This window comes from Canis lupus, chromosome 2 (genome assembly GCF_048164855.1).
Source record: "Canis lupus baileyi chromosome 2, mCanLup2.hap1, whole genome shotgun sequence".
Classification (NCBI taxonomy): domain Eukaryota; kingdom Metazoa; phylum Chordata; class Mammalia; order Carnivora; family Canidae; genus Canis; species Canis lupus.
This window is the reverse complement of record NC_132839.1, coordinates 83,698,962-83,719,073: the sequence shown is the minus strand read 5'-3', so window position 1 is coordinate 83,719,073 and position 20,112 is coordinate 83,698,962.

Here is a 20,112-nt window from a genome sequence, read left to right as displayed (position 1 = left end):
TTATACAATTCTAGAATTCGTTAATATCACTACTTATTTAATTCTTGCAACTAGCGGTGATTAAGCAGCTGCTTTGTGCCTTCAAATGGCTCGCAGTCTAACGCAGTAACTAGAGGCAGATGTGGAAGCAAATGGCTTACAATTGGAACAAAGGAGGAAGTACCTGTGATGAGGGAGCAAAAGTTGTGTGTGGTTCAGAAGATACTGAGTTTAAGGGTAAGATTGGACCTCCAAGGAGACCGGCCAGTTGGATATGAGGTCTAGAGATTAGGTAAGAATCTGAGAGTGGAGTTGAAGACTTTTGGCAAGCTGAAGGTTTAATAGGGCAGGAGAGTATAAAGGGAGGATAAACACAAAGGGTAGGGGACTGGAGATAGATCTTTAGATAATGCAGACAATTAAGCCTCAGCCAGAGGGAAAAAACTCTGTGTGACATCGGTAATTACCCCTTCATACCCATTCTTCTGTATTTTGTGTCAGCAATTCCTTCAATTGAGCTAGGCTCTTAGCCACCCTGATGGAAGCGTATTTCAATGTGACTAAGGGCCTGCCAGTGAGATAGGAAAGGAAATGAAATATGCAACTTCCTCATGTCATTATTTTTTAAAGATTTTATTTCTTTGAGAGAGAGAGCAAGGGCATGAGCAGGCGGTGGGGGAGAGGGACAAAGGGAGAGGGAGAAGCAGACTCCACCCCAGGACCCTGGGATCAACCTGAGCCCAAGGCAAATGCTTAATTGACTGAGCTGCCCAGGCACCCCCTAGATGTCATTTTTATAAGGAAGTTACTTCTGCTCCATTCTCCCTTTACGCCATTCCCCCTGGCTAGGAACTGGCCCATATCTGATGGCCCAGAAAGAAACTGCACATGGAGGATTCCAGAGTTAACCTGGTTCCAGGTACTTTCTCATGGAGCAGTGCACTGTATCTACTCTGAACTACCAATCTCTAAAGTTGGTGCTGAAACTTTTGTATCATCTTTAAGTTCTGTTTTTTGGGGGTCCAAGTTTGCCACAATTTAAGTTGTTCTCTAAATAATGCAAATATTTAAGAAAAGAGACCGAGCCACTGTAGCACCTTGAAACGCATATGGTAATCTGAAAGTATAAAAACTAATTAGGCTTGCTTTTTTAGGTCCATACTTAAACTTTTATTAGATGCTATTTTGGCATGACATGTGGCCAGGATAATTTTAAATCTTTTAAAAACGTATCAGTTTCTTTACAGCCTAGTGTAAAGGTCCACCAAACTAGCCGTGCATCAGAATTACCTGGCAAACTTTTAATTGCTCAGAATTTCATGCACATCCTTGAGGGAATCCTGATTAAAATCTATAAATAAAAGTTAAATATTTATAGGCTATGTTGCAGAACAAACCCCACTGATAGGTAGCTTGCCAGAGAAGATTCTTTGGAGCAGCGTGTTATAAAAATAGACAAAGATTTCCTAGACAAATGTAACCTATGATGGGTTTGTGTGGATGGCAATAGTAATGTGTTATAAAATAGTATTCAGGGCAAAACATAAATAGGAAAAAGAGACTCACTTTATATAAAGTTGAATTCCCATAAAACATATTAGTCAAGAGACACTATCATTAAGAGTAAAGAAAGCATCACATTTAAAATGTAGAAATTGGGCAGCCCGGGTGGCTCAGTGGTTTAGTGCCACCTTCAGCCCAGGGTGTGATCCTGGAGACCTGGGATCGAGTCCCACATCCAGCTACCTGCATGGAGCCTGCTTCTCCCTCTGCCTGTGTCTCTGCCTCTGTCTCTCATAAATAAATAAAATCTTTAAAAAATAAAAAAATAAAATGTAGAAATTATTTAACATATAGGGAAAAATCAAAACGATGTATGCACATGACACTTCAAACTCATAAAAATAAATTGATCATACACTTAATCAGTAAATGTAGATCAAATGTTGAACCCTGTGAACATAGACAACAATCTATGTGTAGCCATTTAAAGAACTAATTAAAAAGAAGTTACCAGATAGTACATAATATTTTAAAAAGTGAAAAGAGAGGGAGACAAATCATAAGAGACTCCTAACTCTGGGAAACGAATAAAGGGCTGCGGAAGGGGAGGTGGGCAGGGAGATGTGGTGACTGGGTGATGGGCGCTGAGGAGGGCACTTGATGGGATGAGCACTGAGTGTAATACTATATGTGGGCAAATAGAACTTCAAAGGTAAAATGAAAATTTTTTAAATACTTTAAAAATGCCATTCTGTACTCTGGCTATAGCACAACCATTGATTTTAAACTTATGGTTTTAGATTTATAAGAAATTTATCAAATCATTCTTTTATCACTCTTGCTTTTTTTAAAACATTTATTTGAGAGAAAGAGCGCACAGAGGGAGAATGAGAGGGAGAAGCAGACACCCCACTGAGCAGGGAGCCCAACGTGGGACTGGATCCTAGGATCCTGAGATCATGACCCAAGCCAAAGGCTGACACACTTAACCCACCGACTCACCCAGGTGCCCTTCTTATATGCTTTTTATGTGGAATTCTACTTCATTCAAATTGGCTTCTATCTTTCTCTACTCATCTATGAACTGTGTGCTTAGTTTTACTGTAGTGAAGTGATTTTTATGGTTCCTGGGCCTGATGGTCAGCTACATTTACCTGAAATATTTTTTTTAATAATGATTTTTCTAATAAGCATGGTTAATTTTATATGGTTAAAATTACTACATACGATCATGAATTTATTTATTTATTTATTTATTTTTAGACATTTTTTTAAAGCTTTTATTTATTTATTCATGGCAAACACACACAGAGAGAGGCAGAGACACAGGCAGAGGGAGAAGCAGGCTCCCTGCAGGGAGCCCGAACTGGGACTCGATCCCTGGTCTCCAGGATCACACCCTGGGCTGAAGGCGGCGCTAAACCACTGGGCCACCGGCGCTGCCCATGATCATGAATTTAAATTAAATTTCTACAGTTCAAAATTTTCACTATGACCCCAAAATATGATATTATATTTCAGGCTTTTACAACAAGATTTTTGTTATTATACTGCCTTTGCCAAAACAAAAAGAAAAACAAAAAACAAAACCAAACAAAACAAAACCAAAAAAACTTTTCAAATAGGGATTTTTGAATTTTCAGTGAGGTTTATTTTAACAAATGTACAAGCAACACTGACATTCATTTCTGAATTGTCATATGTTATTTTCGATGAGTTTCTTCATCTTATTAAACCCTTCCCTTGAATGAAGTCATGTCAATCATACAGTCACTTTGATTGGAATTATTTGAAATATTTACTCCTAGGATCAAAAGCCTGTGTCTCTACAAATGTTAAAATTATTTGTGAGAAAATTGACACAGATTTAGTTATCTAAAATCATATTACTAAAAGCCCATAACTGCTACTTAATAAAATAGTCATTAGCCACAGGTGGGTATTAAATTTAAATGAAATGAAATGAAAAACTCCCATTCCTCAGTCTCATTAGCTGCCTTTCAGGTGCTCGATAGCTACATCTGTCTAGTGATTACTGTATTGGATAACAGATACCGATAGATACAGAATATTTTCTTTGTTGCAGAAATGTTCCTTGGACACCCTTTCCAAAAATAAACCTTTTTAGCAGTCCATTTGTCCCATTGTCTTATCCTAAATTTTAAGTCTGTATAATACAAATTATTTTTTCTGTGGAACATTTTGGCTTTTTGAGAGGGAGTATATTATGTAATGTCTCCTAAATTTATATGACTATAGGGTCTTTACATATTCTTTTTAGTTTTGAAGAGTCTCTTAGAATATCACATGTGAAATACGTTATTCTAACAACTACCAAAGAAATAGGAAGACTTTTAAAATATGTTTTGGAAAACATTTGCATAGACCAGGTCAAAATCATCAAGACGTTTATATTGCGCTCATTTTAGGCTATTATGATCTATTTTATAAAATGCTGCATTATTAGTGATCTTTCTAAATACTATAGCCTTTAGCAGTATATATTATCGATTAGAAAATGAACTGCATCAGATAGAAACCAATTTATCACAATAAATTACTATTCATTAAGTACATAGACGATATTTGTAGTGGGATATAATAATGATTTGTTTCAATTTACAGAATCAATAAGAATAGAACATTACTTACACATCTTCTGACCAATTCATGCTTCTCTCTCTCTCTCTCTCTCTCTCTCTCCTTCTCTCTCTCTTCTTAAATTTCCTCAAAGGTTAGTTCCTCATGAAATCTTTAACTTTTTTTTTTCCAATGATGGCTAGGATATTTCATCACTTTCAGTAGCGAGTAGTTGCTAAAATCTTACTGTGTTTTGGACAAGATACTAGTCTTTTCATAATATTTTTACTTTATCTTCTATTACTTAGGAAGCTAAATGTCTACCCATTTTATGGATGGTCAATCTGGTACTTGATGCGATTCGTTGTCCATGTACACAGCTAGTCAGTGGCAGTCATGGGTTTTGTACCTAGATCTTTCTGACTTCAAAGATTATGTTCTCTCCAGTGTTTTATATCATCCCTCAAGTCTGACATGATTATTTCCTTTTTGCTGACACATTTTTATTTGGCTGGATGATAAATTTCTAAGACATTATGGAGTTTATATCATTCATTCACTAGTTTTATGTATACTTCATGCTTTGACGTTCTGTACCTCTGTCCTTGATTGTTTCTCCAAAAAGAATGACCACCATCCTGCATCTCAAGCTGTTTCACATTATTCAGAGTTGTGTGTAACTCCAAGACCTGAGGATTGCATGGTGCATCCTCCTCTTTTCCATCTGCCAAGCCAGCTGCAGCCAGTTTGGTCCTCCACTTACTGTACTGGAGAAATTATTATTACATCAGGCCTGATGAAAACATTATCCCGATGATCCTAGATAATCTCTGATGATTTGCAACCTTAGATCCTTCTGCAGTCTTAATTCTCCTAACATATTGATAGGTTCCGAAGATTCGGACACGCACATCTTTATAAGGCCATTATTCTGCTGAACACAGAGCAAGATGTATGTGTATGAACATTTTGTCTGTTAACTCCTAAATGAAATGTCTAGAATTTGATGTATCTATTTGGTTTTTCTCCTTTCCTATGGTGGTGAATGGGTCTAGACAAATTCCAGAAAACCTGATCATATTCCACACCTTTCTTTTTATTAGGCATACACTGGATTAGCGACAGAGAATGTACAATCCATGAGCCACTAACTTTCCACCTGATTTTGTAATGTGCCCCTTATATGACTGCATAGGGAATACTTACTTAAAAACCTCATTTTAGGGACACCTGGGTGGCTCAGCGGTTGAGCATCTGCCTTTGGCTCAGCATGTGACCTCACATCTGGGGATGGAGTCCCACATCGGGCTCCCTGTAGGGAGCCTGCTTCTCCCTCTGTCTATGTCTCTGCTTCTCTCTGTGTCTTTCATGAATAAATAAATAAAATCTAAAAAAAACCCTCATCTTACTGTTCCTTATTTATGCCCCAATATGTATGTCAGGCAAAAGGCCATTATCTATTTTCTCATTTGAAAGTTTCTATTTGACAAATTAGTAATCTAAGCAGTAAGAGCACTTTCCTCAAAAGGCAAGATAGAAGTCAGTTTTATCTTGAAAGAAAAATGTTTTACCCACATATTGATTTACTCATTTATTCATTTATTTATGATAAACTAGATTTTGGCAAAAATGTGCGGTCTTTGCTGTCATTGTCTAAACTGCTTTGTGCCCCGTCTGCCATCTTCTTGAAGTTCAGTTTTGCTATTTATTGACAAAATAACCTTTTCTCTTTAAGTGATTATGAAATGGGGTAGCTTTAGTATATGAAGTGCCCCACAGCTCTCTGAATGAATTAAAATAATGATCACTTGGGAAAACCGTTGAATTTGATTCTTTAAGTTGACTATATTTGTCTCCAAAATACCATATACAAATCCAAGTGCTAAATGTTTTTATAAATGAGTTGAGATTTAACTTTACTTTGAATACTTGAGATAAGCATATGTTTATTATCTCCCCTTATCTTCATGGATTTGAAGAATCTAAATTAAATCCCACGTGGAATATTCTGTGATTCAAATATTCACCTGAATACATTTACCTCAGAAGACTGAAAATTGTAGTGTAATCATTATCCTTTTTGGTGATGTTACATAATGCCAATGAAATCGCACTTTATATTGATGCTTGGGATCTAGATCACCTTCATAGATTGATACCTTCACAATTGATTAGCTGTAAATTTTAACTTCAACATTAGAATAAATAAAATTACTATATTCAATTCCTTGTTCAACTACTGCCATTTTTTTTGTAAATACATAATATGTAAAGCTCAATATCAGAATCATCATTACGTATTTTAAAGATCATAGATACCAACACACAACTGCAGAGCTACTGAATGTAGCTGTCATCATTATTGTTCCCAATTCATCCAGCTATCTATCATGTATCTATCTATCTATCTATCTATCTATCTATCTATCTATCTATGCTATCATCTATGCTATCATCTACTCTATATCTATCATCTATTTTTTTCTGATCACTTGTTATGAAAAGTAGTGAATCAGTATAGAATTTAGATGAGCTGTATAGCGATTCACCTCCTTTAGTATTTCTGGAAGAGGATGTGTAAAAATGTGTCACATTAAGACAGGAAAAAATTAGTGACATCGCTCTTCCTTTCCTTAATTCCTCCTTTTCTTTTTCTTCTCCTTCCTCTCTTCTTTCATTTCTGTCTTTATGGGGAAGTGCTAAAAATATTCTAGAAGTTTCCCTCCTGAAGTCCTCCAAGTTACATTAGCCACAACTGGATCAAATACTCATTACCAGTAAATCAAATGGAACCAAGGCAATTGGCTTAAACTTAGGGTACTCATGCTTTGCTGGTGGACCAGAGGGAGGTTAGCTTTCCTAGTTATACACTGGCAGGTATGACATACAAACAAGAACTCCAGGAAGGCAGACATGTAAATGATGGAGACAATAACCAACAGTTTTAGATTAACATTTTCTCACATTTGTCTTGGTTATCACTGATATCTATAACCATACATGGCATAAGTGAAAAGCTTTTTCAATCCATCCTGACTATATAATAAAAACTCAGGGGGTGCCTAGATGGCTCAGTTGGTTAAGCAACCGACTCTTGGTTTCAGCTCAGGTCATGATCTCAGGGTCCCCCTGTCAGGCCCCACACTCAACAGAGAGTCTGCTTAAGATTCTCTCTCTATTCCCTCTCCCTATGCTCCTCCCCACTGCTCTCCTCCTCTCCCTCTCTAAAATAAATGTCTTAAACACACATTCACACACACATATACACACACATACACTTATGTTCAGGCTGCTTTGCCACTTCCTTTAAAAATAGAATTCACCTTTAGTGAATTAAGCAAATGTTTAGTGAAGTATACAATAAAATACTGACGATGAATTTCAAAAGAAAAATAAGGAAATGATTCTAGCACACTATTTGACAAAATGGAAAAACCTCCCTCAGTTCACCTCAGTTCAAGAGAAGCTTAATTTGACATAGCAAAGTTGTTCTAAGACAGGAAGAAAATGAGGTTTTGTCAGATACATATTATTAGATACATATTATTAGATACATATTATTAGAGCATGTGCCAAACAGTGTGTTAGTCTCTTTTTAGAGTGATTAAGGAAAAGCCTATTTCTTCCCCAAACACTAGCTAACTAAGCCTGCTCATAGCTTGGCCATAGGATACCATAGGAATTTCCAAACCACAGAAAGTGACTCTTTAGAAATTTACAAATCTAGGGCAGAGAAAATAATTTCTTCTCTATGGGTCTTATTGATTCCAATAATTAACAGAAAAAAATTTTCTTTTTCAATCAAATCCATGTGTTCTCCAGAAAGCCAATCATAAAATGAAATATGTTTTCAACAGTGATTTTCTTATGACTCTTGACTCTGCTTCACTTACCTCCTTTAACATTTTGAAATACCATCACTGACAAAAAACTGTGAATAACTTAAAAAGAGTTACATTTTGTTGATGTTAACAGTAGCAGAAGCTAGAATCTAGTAGACATAAACTTTCTCTAGTGTTTACAGAGGACTGTGCATTTTTATTTATGTATTTATTTTTGCTTTACTTTGTTTTGTTCTGTTCCATTTTTTTTAAGGGAGTAAAAGAGTTTAAAAATATTAGGTTTTGCTGTTACATGCATCTGCCTTTAAATTCTAGTACTACTATTCTGGGCTATTAATTTCTTCGTTTCTAAAATGTTTTCAATAATATATAAATAGTTTTATAAGTTACAAATAATATGCATTGTCTCATACATGGTATAGATTCAAGAAATAGTAATCATTGTTTTTTTATTTTTTATTAATTATAGTTTTTCTTGACAGTAGACAGACTGTTCATTCAAATTGATACATATTATTAAGGATAATTTGGCCCTTCCTCATATGTGCAATCTTGAACAATTACTTTTTCACACTGATTTTTCCAGCAGATCATATCACAGGCTCTTCTAGCAGAACAAATTTTTATTAAAAAAAAAAAACAAAAAACATTTTGCACGGCCAAACTGAAAAACTTTCATGTGGAATCTTTAAGCCCATAGTACTTACTTAAAAATGAGCTTTGTGTGTAAAATTTCATTAAAAGTAGAAGCAACCTGGCATCTTGACTATTTAGTACTAAAGGAAGAGGAAGGACAAGACAAAACAGCATGTTCATTATAAAAATGTTTTCCTCTAATCAGCTATATTTAGCGTGAATTAATAGGATTTTTCTAGCTTTCTAGTTTTTCAAGAGGAATTAATTTGAGACTGCCCACCCTACTAGCTTCTGACTTGGAGGGCTGAATTCACCAATTAAATTCACAGCAGATTAATTAGCTGGTAATTTAGGAAGTTAATCATCATTCAATGGTACTTATTAAGTGTTTTTATGCTCACGAAACTTGTGTTGGAAGATTGGTTTGGGAGGATTGAAATCTCACTTGAAGAAACATTTAAATGTACTTCAGACACCCCAGCTTCAACCTAAATACACCTTTGGTGCTGCTCATCCTCTTTTATCACTGTTTAAGGGCAGGTATTAAATACAATACAAAAATCTGTAAGAAACATATTGCATGCATTAGAGCCTTCATGGCTTTCATTAGGGCTGATTAAATCATGTTCCATGTTAAAAATCCTGAAATAATTTTATATATTAGGTGCACAACCTACAATCTTTCTTCCTTTCCTACTCTCTCTGGGGAATTTTTCATGTCCTGTCTCAGTTCACAGATGAAAATCAATTTTGTGATTTCTTCCTAGAAGCTAATGGAAATTGGTTCAAATCACAAAGCCACCACACAGTATGTCCAATTCAGCAGAAATACCTGTTCGCTCAGTTAACAAGAAGCCCAATTTGGAACAGCAAGGGAGTTCCTGGTCAGGAACGAGGTGAGTCAACAAGGTTTGTAAACTATTTACATAAATTGTGACCAGCTGAAGCCAGCCTCTTAGTCTTTCACTTTTAATGGTGATGTTTCCTTAAAGATTTATGTTAACATCTAGTGCAAATATAAAAAAAATATATATATATATATACGTCTAATCATGTGTATATAGATATCCACTCATGCACCTGTACACTTCTCCTTGGACCGCCTTTTGAAAATTATGCATTTACATTTTTCTGTTCAGCTGTTCAGAGGACTGCAGAGTAGTTGATGCTGCTGGCCAGCTGTGAGAATCCTTGTGGATTTCCCCGAACTGCATTTTCTTCCTTTTCTTTACTTTTCTGTATTTGTGAGAGCTGATGAAAGAAGATTCACCTCTACACTTAGTTTGCCATTCTTGACCTGTTTGGAAATTAGACATATCCTTACCCGGTAAGGGTGCTAACTGTAAGAATCGCTCCTGTGTGTAGAGAATTCTATCTAAAGGTTTCCCCGAACAGCTTTCATTGGTAAAACTTTACCCACTTTCAGGAAATGCTTTCTTTTCTCCCACCTCCTTCGCACCTGGAGCCGTGTAAGCCGGTTCTTTCTTACTTTGGCCTCAGTGTAACTGCAGAACAGTAGGCTCGAGCCACCTTTCACCTCACATACCTTCTTGTATAAAGTAAGTGATTACAATGGCATTTGCTCCTGGAGGTCATTCCATAGAAAAATCTTGGAAGCGACAACTTCAGAGACATAATCTCTTAGAGCAGCTTGCTGCAATGCTTTGGGCTGAATATTCTGCGAGATTTACAATTATCTTCTTCCTTCCTGGGGAGTGAGGAGCAAGCACAGGCAAGGAGATGTGACATTTGCTGCATTCTGACTAGCCAAGAGAGCTAAGGTTTCTAGCAACACTGATTAATACAACTGGCCATGATATTAAATTGTTCTACATTTCATACAAGGAGATGGGCTATGACAGTTTTACAAATACTTAAAACAGTTTCTTTGATCTCAAGACATTCCTTCTACTATTATTCCTTTAAAATAGTAATAGACAACGATATAAGGCAAGCTAAAGCTTCATACACGTAACAAAAATCTTCACAGCATTCCATTTTCTTGTTTGAAAAAAAACTGTTTTCCCTGTACATTTCATCCTCCAAGGGAAAATAAATCTGAGATGATTTGGGCAAATATTCCTTCAGATACTTGCCAGAATCTCGTATCAGAATTAACACCACAACATAGAGTTTGCTGTCATGTCAACACTGAAGGTGTATCAATATTATGTTTATAATTCATCTTTCTTTTTGAAGAGTAAGAAAGATTTTTACCAAAGTGTCATTTTTTCACTGCTGATTTTCAAAGCTATTCTTAGTGAGTTAGAGACAATGGATAACGCTTTGGAGGTGAGGGTTAGATGTGGCTTCTGCCAAACGATGTTAAGGAACTCGGGGTTGCACATGTGTGGAATTGGCCAGCAACTGTTGTTTACTACTATTAAATATCCATCAACCTTGGGCTGCCCTTTCGTGAAAGTCTTTTCTTTTTGTGGTTCACCTTGATGTTCACATTAACCTGATTTTGTCAGTGTATAAACATCCTGTAAGGGAAAGGTTGAGTCCACGTTGCGATTTACCACTGGCCTAGACCATAGGGATGCCCTCGGGCCATGCATTCCCTGTTTCTACACATTTGTTGGAGAATTAAAGTGGAACGTAAAATTGCTTCAGTTTTATCTGCCATGGTTCATCTCTGACCCTACTCCCCACTGAGTATACAGACGTGGAGTTTTATCACTTACATGATTTTTGATAGACAAAGGTAAACTGGAATTCTCTTTTGTAAATCCACTCAGACACAGTTTGAAAAAATCTATGATTGTATTTGTAAAATAAAATAGTAAAGTTTTAAAGTTCTAAAGTGTTACGACCTTGGGATGCCTGGGTGGCTCAGTGGTTGGATGGCTGCCTTCGGCTCATATCCTGATCCCGGGATCCAGAATCACATGCCACATCGGGCTCCCTGCATGGAGCCTGCTTCTCCCTCTGCCTGTGTCTCTGCCTCTCTCTCTCTCTCAGTTTGTGTCTCTCATGAATAAATAAATAAATCTTTAAAAAAATAATAAAGTTTTATGACCTTGATTTCATAACATTCTTGAACCCACATCAACTTTTCCTACTTTTCCAAAAGAACTTATCCCTACCAGCTCCATAATTTTACTGCATATCTAATTATATGATAACCATAAGATTTCACACTAACTCTAAGTCACTTGCATACAATTGCTACGGTTCCACATCACCACAAAAGGTGAGGCAATATCTGACCACTTTGCCCAAAAGATGAGGCAATATCTGGTATTCTTGCCCAGGAGTAAAAAATATGTTCAAATTTCAAAGGATTTAGTAGAAGAAAAAGAATGTTGCTTTTTTTTTGGAGGAGAAAACAAATTTTCACTGTGGCTATCACAAAATTGTGAGAACTTTTTTAGAGGTAAATTACATCTGTATTATTTCCCGAAAAGAAGTGAAAATAAAATACTAGATAACCCTCTCTTCCCTCCTTTTTTTTTTTTTTTTTTTTTTTTTTTTTTACTATCAGAGGAAAAGCAGAAATTGTTCTGGTAAGGAGTGCAAATTAGTATGCAAATGTACACACACTAGTTTTTTTTTTTTTTTTCACACTAGTTTTTTTTTGTTTTGTTTTTGCTTTTGTTTTTAGTGATTCATGAATTGATTAAAACAGAAATTGAAAATAGAGGCATTTCAGATATAATTCATGACACTTGTAATATTTTCCTATCTTTGCAAATTCAAAATATCTGAATTCTTTAAAAAATCACCTTAATTTCAATTTCCTTCTTTTCTCTTTCTTCGTCTCTCCCTCTTCCCCCTCTCCTTTCCTCCTTCCTTCCTTTTGTTCTTTTCTTCATTTTTTTCTTCTTTTTCCCAATGAATAAATGGAACTCTTTTAATAATAGGTTAAAAGTGAATGTTCCTGGTCATTAAATACCCATAAATTCTGGGAAATTAACAAATAAGAGAGGATGCAAATAGCAAGGATGAAACCATCCTCAGGAGCTCTGCTTGGTAATTGATGGCTGCCAAGTCTATGTGTTTGGATTGTAGATATATCCTACATGAAATAAATCGTAAAATATATAATTTTTCTCAGCATGCAGAGTAGATTGACTAAAGCAACATTTATTATTAACTTTTAGGAGCTCAACATTGTTTGAATGTTCCTTGCCTATTCAGGAAGCAGATGAGGAATAAATCCTGCCATTCCAAGAAGAATACGATCTTCGTTCTGTGATTATTCTTACCCTTTGCTGCAAAGACTCTGCATGTCACCCTAGTAGTAAAGAAAAAGTTGAGTAAAAGCATGTGAAATTCTCCACAGACCCATCTAGAAATTACCCTAGAATTATGTATTTATTTGTCTTATTTACTTTTTCACATGTTTAGCTAGCTGATTTTCCTTATTTATCTAGGTAATCCTATATAGTTTGGGCTGATTTTCCCTAGGCTAATCAAGACTGGAATTTCCCACAAGAGTGACTTGTCCTCTCATGGCTTTTTGACACCACGTACCACAAATCTAATATCCTGGTGAGATGTAATGAGATAGGAGCTCAGCTTAGCCAGAAGTTTGCCAGATTTTTTTCCTTTTGTTTCTTTTCTTTAGTTTTCTTTTCTTTTCTTCTTTTCTTTTCTTTCCTTTCCTTTTCTTTTTTCTTTTCTTTCTTTCTTTTCCTTCTTTATGTTCTTTTTTCTTTCTTTTTTGTTAAGGCAAAGAATTCAAAGATGGGAAGCAAAATTTTAATGGCCCCCAGCAAGTTACAGAACTGCATTGAAATTGAGTTTACACATTTGAGGAAGAAAGGGAATTAGATGGGGAATTAGCATTTATTTTCTAGCTTCCATGTCACCTTTTTTGTTGCTCATAATACCCATTTGAATAGTTGTTTTATGCTTATTTCATTGAAATGGATTAAGAGAAATATTAAATAAGTTGTCCAGATAAAGGAGCAATTAAATAACAAAATCAAGATTCTAATTTGAGTCCACCTTGTGTCTTTGTCATCAAAATTTGTGGGTTTTTTTCTCATTGTACCTCATTATACAAAATAAGATTACCTGAAATACTACATAAAAAATAGAAGAAATTAAAACTCCTTTCTTTTATGATTGAAATTAAGAGATTAAAAGTCCATGCTTAAGAATTTAATTAGATGGGGCTTTATAAACATGAATTTTGCAGTTTCTTAAACTTACAAAAAGAGATCCAGTTGTGAGATCGAGTTGAGGATAGAAATAAATTTGAAGACATGAGAAAAAGATGAGTAGGGTCTTAGGAGAGGATGGAGTAAAGAAAAGATAGAGACCATGAACCAAAAATGGACCTAGATTTCTAATTATGGAAATTATAGAGAACTTTTTTTTAAGAACTAGAAAGGATAATATTCACATTTTTTAGTTGTTGCAAGTCACTTTTGTCCTTAGGTATTCCTGATATTGAATAAACTTGATGATAAGGCTTGCTTTGCTTCATTTAGAAAGGAAGGGGATTTTTGGTTTTTGATTTCTGGGTTACCGAACTGCCAGAAAGGTATGTTATGCATGGCAGGGTGAGTTCTATAAAGTTGTTTAGTAGGAATAGAAATTCAGAGACATAGGAGGTAACAGGAATTAAAGCTCCAACAGAATTCCCAGGGATTTGGAGAGGTGATTTTGTTTCCTACAGAGTACAAAATTTGGTTTGGAGCAAGTGCTTTTGAGAATCTCAAAGATCAAGGAAATTTCCAACTGTAATGTCTAGGTGATGTTTGTATGTGTTTATGTATATGCATATATGTATGTCTTCTCCTCCTCCTGTTGTCTCTCAAATAGATAGGTAGATAGATAGATAGATAAATAAATAAATAAATAAATAAATAAATAAATAAATAAAATCTTAAAACAAAAGAAACAATGGGGGACATCTGGGTGGCTCTATGGTTGAAGATCTGCCTGTAGCTCAGACATGAGCCTGGGGTCCTGGGATCAAGTTCCACTTCTTACTCTGCCTATGTCTCTGCCTCTCTCTGTGTCTCTCTTACCCTGCCTATGTCTCTGCCTCTCTCTGTATCTCTCATAAATAAATAAATAAAATCTTAAAAACAGTGGACTACTAGTGGTTAAGTTTTTGGGGAGTTATACAGATTTTCAACTGTGTAGGGGATAGATGCCCTACTCCTAGTGTCCTTCATGTATTATACTTGGTACTGAGTTCGATGGCCTTAGCCACACTGAAGTCATTTGAATTTTCCAGACTATACTTTTGTATGATCAAATATAAATAGTAACATTCACAAATACAAATCCATTGTCTCTATTTCTGCCTTCTATGGGAATTTATCACGAAATTTGTCCAGAAGTTTGGGAAACCTACTAAAGAATCTTATTTGTACAATGTGCATAGGAAACTTTTCCTATCCCTTCTATTTTCAGTAGCTTTGATCTCTGTCAGAAACAAAGTTATCACTTTGATGCTAGTGACCAATGGGGGTGATGCCCCTCTTGGTGTCTATTGATGACAACCAAGTTAATTAGTTGCCTTTGCAAGTCAGCTGATATTGGCTTTCTGACTGTCCATCAGAAATACTGAGCATCCAAGTGTTTATATCCATCATGACTTGTACACAAATCCCTTCTATTCTTACAGGAATATTTAACAACAAAATGACTAACTCTTAACACATAAAATTCTCATTATCCCAAGGGCCTTATCGCAAAACATAATTGTTTCCAATTAAAAGCTTTCTACCCTGTCATCTTAAGACTCAATCAAAGGGTGATGTGCCTAAATGTGATCTGAATAGGACTCTTTGTACCGTCATCAAATTAATTATTAGACAGTCCTAGAAATTTTCACTAATCATTTTAGCCTATTATTTTCCAATAAAATGTGTGTAGTTCAAAAACTATGCATAATTCCCCTGAAAAATAATTCATTATATATGTAGTGAGACTCATAGTGAATATATCTACTGACAAATTCCCAGAGAATCCTGAATCCTGGGGATAACTCATATCGCCTACAAAAGGAAACAAAACAAAACAAAGATGAACAAAGAAAACAAACATCAGCAATTCATGTAAGGGAGAAACCCCATATGCTAGAGCACTTAATACACAACAGCTTCATGATAGAGGTGAAGTGATGGTGTGAGTAACTAGAAAAGGGTATTTGCTAATCCTCACATGTTTGCTAATCCTCTGACTGCCATTCCCTCCATTACCAGCCCACAGCTTTCTTCACCATTTTGGTTAAAAAACAAAACGAAACAAAAACACACACGTTATATTTATTTTATTTAAATAAAATTCATTAGCTATACTGACTTACGGTGATATAAAATGTAAGCATGAGTTGCATACTTAATAAAGTGCTTTGTGGAAATAATAAATTCCTTTAAATCAACTGAATTAGTAAGATCAGAATCTAAGATCATGCTACTTAGGTTGGCTATGCTCTTGGAACATATGTTTGATGAGCTACTGTCATTTTATAGTATTTTAAATGAAAAAGATGAAGTATTGTTTAATAGGTTAGTTAAATAAGATTATTTCAGGGGAATAATTGGCCCAGAGACAATGCCAACAGACCCAGGAAGGAAGGAGTTGTATTTTTCTCATCCTCATTAAGATTATAGGTATTATTTTGGAAACTATAATATTTTTGAATAATTTATTATAAATTTCCATTCCAAATATACCAGCAGAGTACTCATAAGATAAGCTTAATGAATGAAAATTAGAAAAATATTGAATGTATAATATATATTAAGCAATATACATTATTTGATGAATTATTAACTGAGGATAGGAAATTACCAATTTTCAAGCACTAGGATGTTTTGCTACAGTCCCTTGTGTAATCACAAGATCATTATTAAAATCCACATATTGAAGAAGAGGAAGCAGAAGTTTAGAGAGTTCTTAGTAGAGTTGGCATTTGGATGCAGTATAATTCGACTCTAAACTTTGTTAATATTGTTCTGTTGTTACATTGCTGCCCACAGGTCATGTGCTGTATGACCTTGGTGAAGTCAACTAAAATATATGTCTTGATTTTCCTTTCTGTAAAGTGGAAAGCGATATAATACTTATCACATACAGCAGTTTTGAGGATGAACCTGACTTAATATGTATAAAATGCTTAGAATAATGTGTGGCACTTCAGAAGCACTATCTGCTATTATTATTCTACATTTATAAGTGATGACAAATTTAGCATGCATTTAATTAAAAAAAAAAAAACACACACACACACACACAATACTTTAAGTGACCCTGGGTGGCTCAGTAGCTGAGCATCTGCTTTTGGCTCAGGTGGTGATCCTGGGGTCCTGGGATCTAGTCCCTCACTGCATTCCCCGCATGGAGCTTGTTTCTTCCTCTGCCTGTGTCTCTGCCTCTCTCTGTGTGTCTCTCATGGATAAATAAATAAAATCTTTTTAAAAAAAGATTATAGATGTCTTAGAATTCAGGACAATTTCGTATTCTTGCATATGTCTTTGGACTTGAACACACAATGTGTTTCCCATTAGGGATAGATAGATAGATAGATAGATAGATAGATAGATAGATAGATGGATGATAGATAATGTGTGTATACATCCAGTATGTATATGTACGTGTTAATAGTTTAGTAGTTAAGTAGTAATCATTTAAATAAGCCATAGGACAATCATGTCACTCCCCTGATCAAAACGCTCCAATAACTTATTATACTTAGAAGGAAATCCAAGGGATTTACCATGTGGACTAAACACCTGGCCCCTGAATACCACTCTAAATATTACTAAATATTACTTTCCTATATCTAAATCTGCCCCACCCATACAATGGCTTTAGCCACTGCTTTAAGACACTAAAGTATACTTTTGCCTTAGGGCTTTTGTACTTACTGCTTCTTGTCTTGTGCCCTATAGCCAGTTTTCACATGTGCACCCTCAAAGTCATTTTGTCTTTTTATTGAGCACATACCAAATACTCTTCTAAACACTTGAAATGAATTATCTTTTTAAAATTATGTTATTCTTGAGTAAGTTATTATCTGTTTGGTGCTATGGGTTAAGAACACTGAGAATAATAAGCACTGCATGGTATCACTTATATGTGAAATAAAAAAAATCACACTCAAAGAAACAGGGAGTAGAAAAGTAGTTGGAAGGGATGAGGCTGTAAGGAAAAGGTTGGTAAAGGGTAAAAACTTTCAGGTCTAAGATGAATAAGGTCTGAGGATCTAATGTAAAACATGATGCCTATAGTTAATAACACTGTATTATATATTTAAATTTTCCTAAGAGAGTAGAACTTAAATGTTCTCACCACCACCACCCACCCCATTGCATCTCCCAAATAGCAGACTGTTTAAGAATTCAAAATGAAAATTTCATCACGGGATAAAAAAATATCAAAGCAACTAATGAATTGGTTGAAGACAAAAATTTAAATATATGATTTAGTTAGCTTCCCATCCCTTCACATGCACATATTCCTCAAGCTGTTATTTGAAGAAATGTTTATTGACTCTTCCAGTAGAATGACAAAGACACAGCAAGGTCAGACACTTTCAATAGGAAAGATGGTTCTGGGGAATAGAAGTCAATTATATAAACTATCAATTGATTATGAATCCAAAGTAAATGTCAGGCCTGTTACATACCTCTGAGAAAAGGATGCTGAAATATAAAATAACATGTTGGCTAGCCAAGGGTCTCATAAACTCTGATAAATGTCCAAATATATTTCTTGAATGTACAAAATAATAAGCCACAGAACAGTGGAATAATATATTTTATTTTAATTACAAGAGTCATCATTGATCTGGATGAATGTGAGGTCTACAGTTAGACTTCCTGTTTTTCAATATCACCTTCCATTCAATTCCCCTGATTTCAGTGGCCACATTGAGGAACCTGGGAAGAGAGAGTGTTTTAAAGGGGTTCACTCAAATTAAAAGCACCTTACAGCCAGTTCCTGTTTTACGAATGTTAGTTTTAGCTATTTATAATCCAGGGGACAAATCACTGTAAGAATTTTAATTTTATGTTCTGGAGATGGGATTAAATTATGCCCATCTCTACAGGATCTGAGAGATTTTTCTTTAATGAGCTATGCACAAGCTTCTTAACCAGACTAATGTGGATTCAAATCCGGGCCGTGTTATTGTCAGAGAGTTATCATATTTCAAAAAACAAAAAGTTGTCATATTTCTTTTTACGGCTTGGTTTACTACTCTATAAAATTAAAATTATAACTACTTCATGTAGGCAAATGAAACAATTTTGAGAAAAATATATCGCAGGTCATGATAGAATATCTAATTACCACTGGATAATCATAGTATATACATTTCTTACATGGTGATCACGTGAAAATATTTACTACAGTGGCTTGCAAGTACTTTCTCCATCCTTTGTGAGTAAGAGGCAGAGGAAATGGCATCACTTTCTGTGTGTTACTCAATTGATCCCACTTGTCCCATGACTTTAAACCCCATCTCTGTTGAGGGCTCCTCTCTCTGTGTCCCCTTTCCTGCTCTAACCTTTCCGCTCCAAAAGTAACTACTCATTTAACATCTAATTGAGTTGTTGGACAGTATCTCAGGCATAACCTGGACAATAAGGACTATTGATTAACCTGCATACCCTACATTTGCCATTCCTCAGGAAATCTATCCATCTCTGCAATTGACACTATTTCTAGCCAGTTGTGCAGCCTAAAAGCAAAGGAGGCTGCATGATCTCCTTGAACTCACTCATTTCTGATGGTAAGGTCAGTCAAGTTTACCTCTAACATTGTATCCCTGAACAACTGTTTCTTCCCATTTTCTTTGCTAAGGCTACTGTTATCTGTTATCTACACTAACATTATAGGTTTCTGATAGGTTTCCCTGCCTTAACTATCTAGTCCCTTTAGGGTACATCATTCATATAAGGATAGCATTAGAGACTGTCTCTTTGACCAAACTTTATATAGTCTCCCCTAAGCTCCATTTTGGACTGGGTCTTATCCTTGGTCCCCTGCTAAGGCCAATTTTAGCAAAGAATCATACTAAGTCAGCTTGACAAGACTCCCCATCTTGATATCTGATCACTCTTGATACCTGATAGGTTCTTTGTTCTCCACCTTGGTACCTGAGACCATGGTTTGTCTTTGGCAAGAACCCAATTAGGACACTTTAGCAAGAATCTCCCTATTTTTGATGTCTCCTCTTAGTACCTTTCTACCCACTGACCCTATCCCTGAGCTTGTTGGCTATAAACCCCCAGCTATCTTTTCTTACTCCAGAAGTCTCTTTGTCTAGTTGCAGTAGTTGTTGAATAAAATCTGTCTTTACCACTTTAACTAGTATCCAATTTTTTCTTTGACAGTTGCCACCTTCCTTTACAACTTTCTAAAACATGAGTCACCTTTTAGTTAAACCTTTTATTATTTCCCAATGAACTAGAATGAAATCTGGATTCTTCACCATAAGTCTTCAACGTACAACATTATCTGAACCTCTCTGATTCTTCCTCTACCTTGTTCCTTCTCATCCTCAGCTTTTCATATGTCAGTCTCTTTCTCATCAGTTAGGACTTTCTTGAAACATCAATTTTCTCAGAAAACCCTTCAATGAATTCCCTACCTA